This window comes from Oryctolagus cuniculus, chromosome 3 (assembly GCF_051225735.1).
Source record: "Oryctolagus cuniculus isolate XC-2025 breed Fujian yellow rabbit chromosome 3, ASM5122573v1, whole genome shotgun sequence".
Taxonomy (NCBI): Eukaryota; Metazoa; Chordata; class Mammalia; order Lagomorpha; family Leporidae; genus Oryctolagus; species Oryctolagus cuniculus.
The window spans coordinates 85280804-85296353 of record NC_142869.1 but is presented as its reverse complement, the minus strand read 5'-3'; positions in this window follow the sequence as shown (position 1 = coordinate 85296353).

Genomic DNA, 15550 nt, shown 5'->3' with positions numbered 1-15550 from the left:
GAATCAGAATGGGCTTACCCATGACAATTCCATATGTGTTTGTGTACACATGTGTATGTGTGTGTACTGCTGTGTGAGAGACAGAGAGTCAGAGATAGAGAGAATGCCTTAGCAGACTCCCGAGCAGTGATTTTCTGGTGCAACCTGAAGAACTTGAGATGTCCATGCAGATATGTTAGGGGCGTCCCCGAAGCAACTGTTACAGGGAAAACAAAACAGCTGACCTCTCACCACACCCCCTATTTTGAACCGGAGTGACCCTCTTTTCCATCTATTTTTATTTCATTATTTTGAAACAGATTTCATTTTAATAAAGTTTTATTACTAAAAAACAGTTTGGCAATTTCTGCTTAAGATAACACAATGCAAATGTGAAGTCATATGTCAAAAGGTAATTTCCATACATCAAACAGACATGACCCTGGCTTGTTGTTGTTGAAGTCAAGGGAAGGAGCGCTCTTCATACCCGGCTTTCCTTTCATTAAGAATGCTAATGAGAACACTGAAGCTAGTGTGCTTGGAATGCAGCTAGGAAGAGTGGGTAATCAGCTAAATGGCAGAATCAAGAATAAAGTAAACTCTTCAGATGAGAATGATAGACCCAACCCTAAGTTCTTTATCTTTTTTACGGATATAGTAATCTTCTTGGGTTGCTCTAGCAAAATACTATAGTCAGTGTGGCATAAACAGTAGACAAGTGTTTCTCATCGTTGAGACTGGGAATTCTAAGACCAAGGTGCCAGCAGATGGCCACCGTCACATGGAAAGTTTTGCCAGGCAGACAGAGAGCTCAGTGGTTTCTTCTTCTGCTTAGGACGACACTAATCCCATCATGGGGGCTCAACCTTCATGACCTCATCTGAACCTCGCTATTCAAAATACTATCATTTTGGGGATTAGGACCCCTACATATGAATTCAGTCTTAACAGTTCTGCTGTTAAGTTTCAGAAAAATTATGATTCACTCAAATGTAAGTCTCCATGGATATTCACGTGTTAAAATGTTGAAGCTCAAGAAGATCAAAACCTAACATGGATAAGAAGAATGAAATCATCATTAAAAGAAGTGCACATAATATTACCATAGTCCAGTGTTCTCAGGTTGTACAGGCTTAGAGCCATAAAGATCACAATACAAATATTCATCAATAGTTTCTCCTATGGGCTCACTCAGTTCAGAGTTTTAAGTGGGGTATTCAAAAAGTTCATGGCAAATGTACATTATATCTTTTTTTAAAGATTTATTTGAAAGTCATGTTACACAGAAAAAGAATGAGAAGTAGAGAGAGAGAGAGTGAGAAGCAGGAAAATGTGGTAATTCACTTATTCTATTCTCAATGAATATTTATTTAACATCTCATACATCCTCTGGACAAATAGATCAGATTCAGAGAAAGACCTGGAAAAATATTCAAGTAGCAACGAAAAGCAGCCTCACGCTTAGTTTCAAGCTGCTGAGGACAAGTGCTCTGAAATCTCAAGAGAAGAATGTGGTTTTGTGGCCTGGGATATTTATGGAGCTTTTGAATGGGAGACTCAGAGGATTTTAGAGCTGGGTCTGACCTTGTGAGTTTTCTAGTGCTAGATCGATCTCCTTTAGCAAGTGAGGAAACTGACACTCAGAAAGAACAAGTGACTTTCCCCCAGATCAGAAAGCTCAATTAATAGCCGGATCCTGAAGGAAGGAGGAAAGAGTTAGATAGCAAAAAAGTAACTCCAGACCTTATGCTTTTCTAAGTTGTCCTCAGAATAATTGTTAATCTGGCCATTGCCGCGGCTCACTAGGCTAATCCTCCGCCTTGCGGCGCCGGCACACTGGGTTCTAGTCCCGGTCCGGGTGCCGGATTCTGTCCCGGTTGCCCCTCTTCCAGGCCAGCTCTCTGCTGTGGCCAGGGAGTGCAGTGGAGGATGGCCCAAGTGCTTGGGCCCTGCACCCCATGGGAGACCAGGATAAGTACCTGGCTCCTGCCATCGGATCAGCGTGGTATGCCAGCCGCAGCGCGCCGGCCACGGCGGCCTTTGGAGGGTGAACCAACGGCAAAGGAAGACCTTTCTCTCTGTCTCTCTGTCTCTGTCTCTCTCTCTCTCTCAGTGTCCACTCTGCCTGCCAAAAAAAAAAAAAAAAAAAAAAAAAAGAATAATTGTTAATCCTGGGCTGTTCACACTCAGTGCTCTGATTGGCACGTTATCACAGGGTGTCAGCGCTTGGGGACAATTGCGCTCTTCACGTAGGCACTCTGAATACCTTGGATTGTGACTTGAGGCCCTCACACTGCTTTTCACATCCATTTCCCATGACTCCTGTGGCTGATGTTTCTTGTCCATGAACCTGCCACCTGTCTCTCGGTTTCTAGTTCCTGGGGCTCTGCAAAAGCCACTCTGAAGCAAAAGCCACAAATCACCTGTTCATACGACCCTCATGTCACTTGAAACATTACATTATATCTCTTCTCATCTGTGATCCATCTCTCCTTGGGTGTAGTGTGATTTAAATATCTCCAACAGCTCTGTGATACGGTTTGCCACAGTAGTATTTCAAGCTGACTTTTCGTTAGACGCTGAGAAGGTGATTCACAATTATTGGGGCTGTTCCCTTCCGGCTGAGATTCAGAGGAGCCAGACAAAGGTCAAAGAGGAGGGTCTGCCTGTCTCCTTACTGACCAAGAGCCCCGCCAGTCTTGCTGAATGGAATGCAATTGGTAAGACAGCCAAGAAATTCAGCAGGGGGCTTGAAAGACGCTCAGCCAGACTTCAGTGATATTAGGTTAGGAGCAATTAGAACTTTTTATAACAGTTGGAAATGTGCCAGTTGTTGATAATGTAACAGCTTCAGGCTGCTGAGGCTAACTCTCAGTGTGGGAAGTATGTAATTTCTTTAATTAAAAAAGTCGTAAGTACTCATTTATTAATTTATCTCTCACTTTGTTTTGAAGTCATAATTTACAAAGTAAAACAGCAATTTCACAAAACTGAAACTAGAGGAAAAAACAATTCTTACAATCCTATCAAGACAGCAAATATAACTTTTCATTTATTTCCTGCTAAGGCTCTACATATTTGTGTGTAGAGTAATAATAGTAATAATGTGAATAGATATAATAATAATAATCTGTCTATAACAGGTTATTTCCTTGTCATTTACTATGTTCATTTCCTATATTTTTCTACCTATTGTCAATGACATAATTGTCTTAATCATTTTCCTGTTTTTGACCATTTGATTTTTTTTTTTTTTTGACAGGCAGAGTGGACAGTGAGAGAGAGAGACAGAGAGAAAGGTCTTCCTTTGCTATTGGTTCACCCTCCAATGGCCGCCGCAGCTGGCGCGCTGCAGCCGGCGCACCACACTGATCTGATGGCAGGAGCCAGGTGCTTCTCCTGGTCTCCCATGGGGTGCAGGGCCCAAGCACCTGGGCCATCCTCCACTGCACTCCCTGGCCACAGCAGAGAGCTGGCCTGGAAGAGGGGCAACCGGGACAGAATCCGGCGCCCCGACCTGGACTAGAACCCGGTGTGCTGGCGCTGCAAGGCGGAGGATTAGCCTAGTGAGCTGTGGCGCCGGCGACCATTTGATTTGTTTTTACTTTTCACAAGTATAAAAAGTTCTGTGATGAACATTCTCATTGTACAACCTTTTCTACATATAGAATTGTTTCTTATTTTTTAAAGATTTATTTTTATTTATTTGAAAGACAGTTACAGAGAGATGTAGAGACAGAGAGAGAGGTCTTCCATCTGCTGGTTCATTCCCTAGATGGCCTCAACGGAGCTGCGCCAATCTGAAGTCAGGAGCCAGGAGCTTCTTCTGGGTCTCCCACGTGGGTGCAGGGGCCCAAGGACTTGGGCCAACTTCTACTGCTACCTCAGGCTGTAGCAGAGAGCTGAATTGGAAGAGAAGCAGCCGGGTCTCGAACCGTCACCCATATCGGATGCTGGCACTTAAGGCCAGGGCTTTAACCTGCTGCGCCACAGCGCCAGCCCCAGAATTGTTTCTTTAGAATTGATTCACCAATATGGTCGAAAAAGGACAAATGTGGTAATTCCTGAAATATAGTTGGGTCCCAAAAGAAATATACTAATTTACGATTATACTGATTATTCCTGGATAAGTTAAAGAAAATGTCTCATTTAAACAAGTATTTATTTACTCATTTATGTATTTACTTGAGAGGATGAGAGAGAGACAGAGACCGCCATCTGCTTCCTAAATTCCTGCAACTCCTGGTGCTGGGCCAGGCAGAAGCCAGGAGACTGGAGTTCAACCCAGGTCTCCCATGTAGGTGTCAGGGACCCAAAGTACTTGAGCCATCACCTGCTGCTTCTCAGGGTGCACATTAGCAGAGATGGAGAAAGAGCAGAGCAGGGACGCAAGCCCAGACACTGTGATATGGGCTGCAATCATCCTAACCTATGTCTCACCTGCTAAGCCAAACATTTGCCCTTCATTTTTATTTTTATTTGTATTTCCCATTAGTTCTATGGAGAATTGATCATTGGTAAAAATTGTTTTTGCACAGAAACTGTGCCGTGTACAAGTCAGGAAGGTTTAAATCATTTAATAAAGTCTTAGAAAAGTCGCAGGGAGGGGTTCTTGCCTATTCAGCGCAGCAGGATGCTAATGCTCATGACCCAAAGCAGTAGCAGGGTCCGCTCTGCAAATGGTGATGCCAGCACTAGTGAGTGCTGCTGACTTTGGCATCATCACAAACTGCCGTGGGCAACAGTGCCCCTAGCATGCAGAGCCTGAGGGCACGTCTCTGCCTGCTGAAAGAGAAAAAGTGCTTCCGCAGCAGACTCAGTAGTCGGCATAACAGAGGCACTGCCCCACAGTAGACACAGCCAATGGCCGGAGAGACCTAGGGAGGCACTGAAGATTAAAGCTTGCACATCATACTCAGTGATGGGAGGAAGATGGGAACTTTTGATGAGGGATGAGCTAAAGCATTATAGGATAGGTTGAGCCAGAATCATGTTTACTATTAAATATAGTTCCCCGTCATTGTCTGATTATGCCAGTTATATGGAAGGAAATATAAGGAAATGCTTCTATAAATTTTCCATTGCACATGATGACAGTTTTTTACTGCAATCTGGATGTTTTAAATGATAAGGGGGCATGTTTTGGCACAGTGGATAAGCCACAGCCTAGGAAACACACATCTCATAAAAGAGTACCTGGGTTTTAGTTAGAGCTCCACTACTGATTCCAGCTTTCTGCTATATCGCTGCCCAGGAGTCAGCAAATAATGGATCAAGTATTTGTGTCCCTGCCTCCTATATAGGAGACAACATTGAATTCCTGAATCCTGCGTTTGGCCTGGTTCAGTCTTGGCTGTTCAATCTTGGTATCTGGGTAGTGAACCCACAAATAGAAAATTTCTCCTTGTCTGTCTCTGTGTGTCTCTCTTCCTTTCAAATAAATAAAAATACATACCATTTTTAAATAAAAATAAATAAATAAATTTAAAAATTATAAGAAAATAATGCCATCTCTAATTTTGCATGTAAACAAAATGAGAATGTTTATTTTCAAAGGATTTGTTTAGTATGGATTGAGAGAATATATGTTTTAAAAATTCTAGCCTATCGCCGGTGCCATGGCTCACTAGGCTAATCCTCTACCTGTGGCTCCGGCACCCCAGGTTCTAGTCCCGGTCGGGGTGCCGGATTCTGTCCCGGTTGCCCCTCTTCCAGTCCAGCTCTCTGCTGTGTCCAGAGAGTGCAGTGGAGGATGGCCCAAGTGCTTAGGCCCTGCATCTGCATGGGAGACCAGGAGAAGCACCTGGCTCCTGGCTTCAGATCAGCTCGGTGCGCCGGCTGCCATGAGCCGGCCACAGCGGCCATTGTTAGGTGAACCAAGGGTAAAAGGAAGACCTTTCTCTCTGTCTCTCTCTCTCTCACTGTCCACTCTGCCTGTCAAAAAAATTAAAAAAAATAAAATAAAAAAAATTCTAGCCTGTTGGTGTGTTATAAACGTTTTTTCTTATTGAGTTAGAATGATAACCATATCAATTTTAAAATATTTATTGAGAATCCATTCTGTGTAAGGCATTGTTGGGTTAAGGAATAGTAATAACTCATGCATTTGTAATAACTGATGGTTGAAAATGATCATGGGGATGACATGTTTGTCATTAGAGAGATGGCTTCCTTTCATGTTACACAGATGTTCTTACCACACTATGTCTTATTTATTTTTGTTATGTGTGGTTTTCTGCTATTGAAATAAAATTCTTAACTGTCCACTTTGCTTTCGCATAAACAGTGATGATATTCTTTTCTTTTCTTTTCTTTTTCTTTTTTTTTGACAGGCAGAGTTAGACAGTGAGAGAGAGACAGAGAGACAGAGAGAAAGGTCTTCCTTCCATTGGTTCACCCCCCAAATGGCCGCTATGGCCAGCGCACTGCGCTGATCCAAAGCCAGGACCCAGGTGCTTCTTCCTGGTCTCCCATGCGGGTGCAGAACCCAAGGACCTGGGCCATCCTCCACTGCAATCCCGGGCCACAACAGAGAGCTGGACTGGAAGAGCAGTGACCGGGACATAATCTGGCACCCCGACCGGCACTAGAACCCGGGGTGCTGGCGCCGCAGGCAGAGAATTAGCCTAGTGAGCACGGTGCCGGTCCTGTAGTGATGATATTCTTAAAGGTTCTGGGTGTGTTGTTTAAGTTGTCTGAATTGTACTTTTAGGAATAATTATCATAGTGGTTCCAATTTTCATGGTGTACTTGTTAAGCTCTGCTGGGCATAGGTCTCCTTTTATTTTAATAACTGCTATCCTTATTAAAGTGGCTAAGTGGTGTCTAGTGACTAAAAGACTCAGTTGTCAAAGTATTTACACAAAGAGAATCACAGTATTATCCACACTGTTTTATTCAACTTGTCTTTCTAGTCTCCATTCAACTTGCGTGCTGAAATTCCTGATGACAAACCAGAGGAAGAGTCTCTTCAAGAAAGAGATTCAAAGTACCCTCTAGATCTTCTTTGCCGACTGGGATCATGAAAAATGTGACATTGACTTTAGTTACGTAGAATGGAACCCTCCCTAAAGTGAGGATCACAGGGGTCCCTTAACTCAGATACTGAACTGTATGTACTGGATGAAATTCAGAATTTTCTCTTATAGGTCATCAAAAGCATCTACATCCTTTACCTATCTTACCTAGTATTAAAATCCCCAAAGCAAATTAAACTTAATATTTTAATTTAGATCATGTAACATACTTGGTGAATGAATATTACTTCTTATGAATTAGTAATTAAAATTTTCTTCTAAAATGTATACTATTGTGACTTTTAATATTCTTCCTTTGAAGAGAGAAAAATGTAAATCAGGAGAGGAATAGTTACAGTGCTACATTCTGCTAGTGGTTGGGAGAAGAGAGAAGAAGGAAATGAAAAAAAAAATGTACTTAGACTTCTATCCCTTAGATTTAATTAAAAGCTGTTCTTTTTGTTTGCCTTTTTGGCATGGCTGCAGATTAATATTTTTTTCATATTTCCATGAAATTAAAAATGCCCATTGTTTCTTTTAGTAGATGAAATTGTTTTAAATAAGCCTGAAATAATACTGAAAACCAATAACTAGTTATGTTGAAAATAAAAAGGACATCTAAAGCAACCAGAAATAAAAATTCCTAAAAATGTTTTCATTTGACTTCTATTTGAGAATATTTCTAGTGATAGATAATGAATTCTTTCATTTTACAAATACTCAACCATTTATTAGCAGGAAAAATTTGGTTTAATTGGCTTAGTATAGAGTTTTCTTATTCAAGTCTACAATTAACATGCTGGTTTTCATAACCTTATTCTCATGTCTATTTACTTCTACTCAGTATGAAGCTTACTGCATTTTTTAAAAAAAGACTTATTTATTTATTTATTTGAAAGAGCTACAGAGAGAAAAAGGGAGGGAGGGAGGGAGGGAGAGGGAGAGAGAGAAAGAGAGAGAGAGATCTTCCATTCACTGGTTTACCCCATAGATAGCCAGCACTGGGCCAGGCCAAAGCCAAGAGCCAGGAGCCTTATCTGGGTCTCCCACAAGTGTGACAGAAGCTGAAGTGCTTGAGCCATCTTCTGCTGCTTTTCCCAGGCCATGAACATAGAGCTGGATCACAAATGGAGTAGCCAGGACTCAAATTGGTGCCCAGGTAGAATGCTGGTGTTGTAGCTGGTGGCTTTACCCACTACACTACAATGCTGGCCCAAGTTACTGTATTTTCACTCAGTCAGGCATTGTTTTTACAGAACTTCTACTGCTAGATGCTTATTATGATAGGGGTCAAGAACAGAAAAATTAGCAGAACTCAATATCTGCCAGAGGGGAATTCTACTCTGGAGGTAAAATGAGCAGTAGACAAAGGAATATTTCCATTAAACTTCAGATTGGAGGAGTTATGTGATGAAAATTTTGTTAATAAGAATGTATTAGCAGAAACACTCAGAGATTATCTCACATATCTAAAGGGACTAACGGAGATTATGTGTAGTTTAAATCTTTCATTTTATCAACAAGTTAATTCAAGTGCAGACTTCACAGACAGTGAGTAGCTTAATTGTTTGAGGATCTAAACCTCCTAATATTTTATCATAAGAAATGTTTGAATAAACAGTCTAATTTAACCTCCATAGGTGTATACTTCTCTTTGTTATATTAGGCATTTTTTTTGGACAAGCAGAGTTAGACAGTGAGAGAGAGACAGAGACAGAGACAGAGACAGAGAGAAAGGTCTTCCTTTTTCCATTGGCTCACTCCCCAAATGGCCACCACAGCCGGTGGGCAGCGCCAATCCGAAGCCAGGAGCCAGGTGCTTCTCCTGGTCTCCCGTGGGGTGCAGGGCCCAAGCACTTGGGCCATCCTCCACTGCACTCCCAGGCCACAGCAGAGAGCTGGACTGGAGGAGGAGCAACAGGGACATAATCTGACGCCCCCGACCGGGACTAGAACCCGGGGTGCCAACACCACAGGTGGAGGATTAGCCTAGTGAGCCGTGGCACCGGCCAATATTAGGTGAATAGCAAACAATTTCATGTGTCCATTTATTGGAGTGGATCTATTTATTTGTATTTAAGAATTCTTAAAAAATTCTAAAATTTAATTATTTTCATTTTTTAAATTTGAAAAGCAGAGGACAAGGAAACACACATGTATACACACATACATAGACACACACACACAGAGAAAAAGAAAGAGAGAGGGAGAGAGAGACAGAAATTTTCTGTCTTTTGGCTTAGTCCCCAAATGACTGCAACTGTTGAGGCTGGACTAGGCCAAAACCAGAAGCCAGGAACTCAGTATGGTTCTCTCATGTGGTGTCAGTGCACAAGCCCTTGAGCCATTGCCTGCTGCCTAGCAGGGTGTACTCCAGTGTAAGATACAGGTGTCCTGATTGGCGTCTTAACTGCTGTGCCAAATGCTGCCCCCGTTGGCAAGAATTTAAAATTCTTGCTTTAAAACCTAGGTTTTACTCTTCTTCAGGGTTGGAGAAGATCAGCAGACCAAATGACTATTGCCATTGCAAAGACAGTTGTTTATTCACAGTTCCCAAGGGGAGGGGACAAGCAAGGAAAGGAAAGGCCTTGTGGGGAAGAACCAGAGGCAGTCAGCAGGCAGACAGGGCGGGAGGAAAGCATGGACAACAGTCTTTACTCTGTTTTACATGGTATGGAATGGGTGAGGCAGGGTGACCAGGTCTGGGATTGACTAGTTTGAATAATTTCAAATAATTTCAATAATTTTGGAGTGTAGGTCTGTCCCCAGGTGTCTGCTCCTGGTCCTTCATTATTAGGTCAGGGGAATATTTACCAGGAGTAGAAGAGACCGGGGTTGGGGGCTGTGGGTGAGGAATGGATTCTGGATTGGTTAATGTGTAAATAAAAGATGTGCTCAAAGCCAGTCAAGAACTCTAAGACCTTGCCGGTCCTGGGGGAAGGAGCAGTAGGCAGTATTTCCATTATCATTGAGGCCCCAGACGCTCAGAGCACCAAGGATAGAGAAAATAAAATGTAAACACAGATGTCTATCAAGAAACATAATTTTATTCTGATTGTGGATAAGGCTGTACCTTTATCGAACCAGTTCTGATTATCATGATAATGGCCTGTGATGAAGTTTTCAGTTTAGCTTATTTTTGCTAAAGCCACAGTATCATCATATAATCTTTTCTCAAGATTATATTATAATCCTTTGGACAAGAAGCTAAATATTTCTGGAGCTGCATGTCATTTGTGCTTCGACAACAGCTTGAGTTCTCCAAAGGAAACATGCTAATATAAACCTGAAAAACCCACATATTGCTATGCCAATAATTACAATCCTGCAGTTAGGAGGGCGCATTTGTCAATAGCTCTTCACATGAGAAAAGAAACTGAGACTATACATTACAATACGTTTTATTAAAAAGGGCATCAACCTGTAAGTTTATGTTTTGAAATTTGAAAAAACTTTGTCATCTAAAGTCTTCAGAAAATGGAAGACGAGGTCCTGATTTGCCACCTCTAACATATTTAACCCGAATGTAACTGAACTTTCACTGGGCCCCCCAATTTAATTAGCTAAAATTTTGAGCGTAGGAGTGTTTGTGGTGTGGGAGAAAGATGTGCTGTTTTGTCCCTCTCCACTAAGGCTGCTAGTTATCTATTACTGGAGCTGTGGACTGAATGATTGCTTAAGTCACTGACAGCTAGAATTTGCCTTAATCATGAAGAAAGTAGATTTGAAAATTAGCTCTCTGATTATTTGTAAACATTTTATTTATGATTTTATTTACTTGAGAGGCAGAGCGACAGAAAGCTCCCAAATGTTGGCTTACTCCCCAAATGCTCCTAATGGCTGAACAGGAGCTAGGAACTCAGTCCAGGTGTCCCGTGTGGGTGGCAGGGCCCCAAGTCTATGGACCTCCACTGTTGCCACTCCGATCAATTTTGTGTGTCTCTGACTTGCTGTGAAGATAAGGAAGACATTGAAGAAACAATCATACCTTTAGTAATTTTAATTTCCTTGATTCATATCACTGCCAAGTAGCTAAAGGGCTAATTAAAAAAATATAGCATGGAGGGTAAGAGAACTCTTGGCTTAAATTTATTCCTTAAAATGGAAAAAAATTATATATGGGTTTGTCTAATTACTCATTAAGCTGACAATTATTAAGTTTCCTCCATTCTCAGTAATTATACCTTGTTTTTGCTGGTGTCTTTATACACTTCCTGTAATGAAGAATTAAAAAGAAGTAACAACATAAAAAATCCTCCCCCAAACCAATAACAACAGCAACAACAACAAAACCAACCCACCTTTGCATTTCTGAAACATAAGATTTCTACCTAATTTGAAATTTATGCCAATAATTTCACCAGAAGAATGTGCCAAATAAGTGAATATTTTTAGTTCCACGAGCTAAACAGCAGATACCAATCTGTGATTGAAGATAAACAATCTGTCAGCTAAATATTTAAAAATAACGAATATAGCTTCTTTCTAATATGCAATATCAAATCACTTTTGAAGCTCAGATTGGTTTTGTCCTTAAGTTCTTGTTTTTTACTCTCGAATGGATGCTTAACTAGTTTGTTTAAAAAGATGTTAACCTTTTCAACTAGCACATGGATATTGTGGAGGGAAAAGCCTGCCTCTGTAGACACCCTCTGACAGGGAGCTTAAAACGGTCCATTGTTTTGACCCTGGTCTCTGGTTCTTCCATGTATCACTGTTCTTGTCAAAGGAGTGTATTTTAAAAGGATGCCATTTATGACTCCAGAACAATATCTACTTTTTCTCCTCATCATTGTCATTCTCTATATGATGAGGAAAGATTTTTGCAATGTTTCCTGACTTGGACACATCACTCTAAAATCCTAAATAATGTTATCATGTGAATTGATACTGGGTTCTGTTGAATCACTTGGCGCTTTTTAATATTTGTTTGACAAGATGAGTTATTGATTGAATAGTATGTTTCAGTTATTTCTAAGAAGATAGAATAACTTTTTACTACAGATTCATTTAATAAGAATTATTTAAATCTCGAAAGACCAGTCCTTAAGATTTCTGCCAGTTTTCTCTATTTTAATGAGAGCACAAAACAATGCGATAAAACAAGAGGAGCATTTTGGGGATATTTCCTGCAGGATCATAAATATATAAAAAGTTATGTGAATCCTATTGTTAATCAGTCTTCTGTTTTCAAAGGCATTGGCACCTTTTCAGATACCTTAAAAATTATCTTTTAGGCTCTCTACCATGAAGATTTAAAGTATATTTTACTGGGACATTTGGCCTCAAGAGGTTTAAACAGATTTTATTGTGAGTGTGGGTTTAATTTCATGACTTCTTACCTAGAAATCAAACAATTCTTCCTTGAAGTTGGTTATATTATCTATTCTAGACTATTCAGGTGGTCTGTTCTGATTGTTGGGGTTTATCACAGAGCTTAGGTTTAGAGCTGCTGCTGCAATATTGGTATCCCAATTCATACTCTCTACCACGTGTACATTTACACTCAATTATGTAATGCCTTTGTAAAGGCAGCCATTTTATATGCTCATCCTTGTTTGCAGCTCAACCTCTCACATTCAACATTTTCTTAAAATCATCAATGCTCAGAGGACGTAAGTGGCTGTGGTCAGGAATACAGGCTCTGCCATCCCATCCTATCCCTGGGCTCCAGCCTCAAATCTGTAGCAGTCTAAGTATGTAGCATTAGGCAGATTACTTAAGCCCTTCGTGTCTAAGGTCCCTGCCCTGCAAAATAGAAGTAGTAAAATGGTAAAGTCCCCTCCACAGAACTGTAAGTTCAGCTTGAAAAATTTGGGACTGGCACTGTGCTGCAGTGGGTTAAGCCGCCACCTGCAGTTCTAGCATCTCATATGAGCACTGGTTCAAATCTTGGCTGCTCCAAGTCTCAGTCCAGCTCCCTGCTAATGCACCTGGGAAAGCAGAAGAAGATGACTCAAGTCTTTGGGATCCTGGCACCCACATAGCAGACCTGGAAAAAGCTCCTGGCTCCTGGTTTTGGCCTGGCCCAGCTCTGGTTGTTGCAACCATATGATGAGTGAACCAGCATATGCAAGATCCCTCTCCCTCTGTGTGTGTGTGTGTGTGTCTGTCTGTCTGTCTGTTTCTACTTTTCTCTTTGTAACTCTGCCTTTCAAATAAATAAGTAAATAAATCTTTTAAAAAATTGAATCTAGTAAACTCAAGATCCTGTTTTTGTGAGATTAATAAAACGAGAATGAGGGCTAGTACAGGAAGTGTTCTTGGGACAGGAAGGGTGGAGCCTCTTTTTTCCTTTCTGCTTGTCCTTTAATTTGCTGATGTAGAGAACACAATCAGAAGTGTGTTGTTCTCAGAGGATGTGGGAGGCTGTTCACAGCCTGTTGAGTTAACTGCTTCTCAAAGGAGCAGAAACGTATTTTACTGCCAGCCTCCAGGTCACCTTTGGTGTCCTCAAGCATGGCTGCATGAAATAGACTGAATACAGGGTAACCAAGCATGGAGATTTTCTTTTTATGCATCATTGACTATTTCCTTCTCCTTCTCCTTTGTCTTTTCTGGGAGAAAACATAGACATTGGTTCTTTAATTATTATATATCTAGCATAATCTAGACTTCTTCAGTGTATAATAATTTTAAACTTTTTATTCATTATATTTGGCTTTTTATGCCTTAAATTATTTTTCTTACAGGCAAAGTTCATTGTAGAAGTTCTGTACTAGAAACATTTCAGATTTAAAGTAGATCTTTAAAAGGATAGTAAAATTGATAATATTACAATATTAGTAATCACATTGATTGTGTCATGCAATCAATGATATAATATCAGTACTACTGGTAATACTATGATTAGTGCTAGTAATAATCACGATCATAGGAAAATTGGTTTGTATGATACTTACAACTTTCCAGACAGTTAGTATATCTATTATTTCATTTGATGTTCCCAATGATCTTCACTGACACTCGTATATAAATATACTAAGATATATTAGCAAACACACTGAGTTCCAGAAGGTTGCATCAAGATCTCAATTTGCACCAGTAGATTGTACCCTAAAAGTCACATTCTTCTTATTTATGCACTTGATGATGGCCTAGCTGCAAATTTAGCCTCATTATTTCTTCACATGAGGCTGGGATTAGATTAAGACATCTTAGCAGATATCTTTGAAGATATTATTTATTTGCTTACTTAGTTTCAAGCCTTCCACATTTGGGATGAGTTATCTCACATCTGGAAATAAGTTTTTTCCTAATATGATTTTATAAACACACTTAAAGACTGTTAGAAATTGTGCTAGTTTGCTTTGGTTTAGACACAAGACTGTAACTTGATGACTGTAATGCCAAACAACAGTCATTTCAAGTCAAAGGAAGGGTGACATTTTGCCGTGATTCTTTGAACATGTTTTTGCCAAACCAGGATTTTTTTGGATCTTGCCTGATAGGAATCTGATTCAATTTTAGAGTCGTTAAGAGCTAATCCATTGAAGATCATTTTTCTTTTTCAATGAAAATAAAGCACTTTGGTGGGAGACACTTTATACAATCATTCTCAGTCGAGCCGGAGCCTTCTTCCCCCACTCCTGTTCCCTGCCTTCGCTGCAAAAGCTCTGTGAAAAATAAGCACAGATGAGAGGACGCAATGACATCTGCCTTCCTGCTTGTGGTTTCATAAGTGATACTTCTGTGGGATGCAGTTGTACTGATATTGGTAGGAAGGGGAATCCATTTTTCATTATTGAAAATAGCTTTTTTCCTTCATTGAAAATGACATTTGTGCGTCACAGGAAAGTGGAAGCTTGGAATGAAGAAAGTGTCAGGATAAATTTAGCTTTTGTCTTTCCTCCCGTCTCAATTTGGATATTGTTTGCGAGATGAGTACTGTTCAGCTCTCAGGACTGTGGACATTTTGAAAGGGGTGGGAAACAAGCACAGGTGCACCGGACAGTGAACAATCAGATGCAGTTCAATCAATGACTGGTTTTGTCTGTCCTCGCAGGAGGGCCTTTTGTTCCTTCCTTCCCCATCCCTGGTTTTTATGGTCACGCTGTGTGATAAATAATAAGATCCAGAGACTGGACACCAAGAGTCTGGCCTTCATTCAACCTGATAAATTATGTGTCTAAGTATACTATTTCATGCCCTCCTACTGGTTTTTTAAAAACTTCTTTTTCTTTTGGGTACTTATTACGCATAGAAAAAAATGTAACCTATTCGGGGTTTAAGAAGGTACTTCAAAAAGTCTGTGGAAGATGGTTTTAAAAGATGTTTATATTGGTGCAAAAACATTTGAAATCCATGCATAGTTTTTTTCATCCTACACGTTTTCCATGAACCTTTACATTCTCCCCATCTTCATGGATTTCAGTATTCCTTTTTCAGGAAAACAATCTTTTAATTCCGTTTTCCATGAGGTTTTTAAAGTACCCTTGTACATAAACACACATACCTATTTATACGTGTGTATATACAAATATATGTATGCACACATTTGTGTATATGCATGGATACACAAATGTACACACATATGAGGGGTCTTCAAAAAAGTT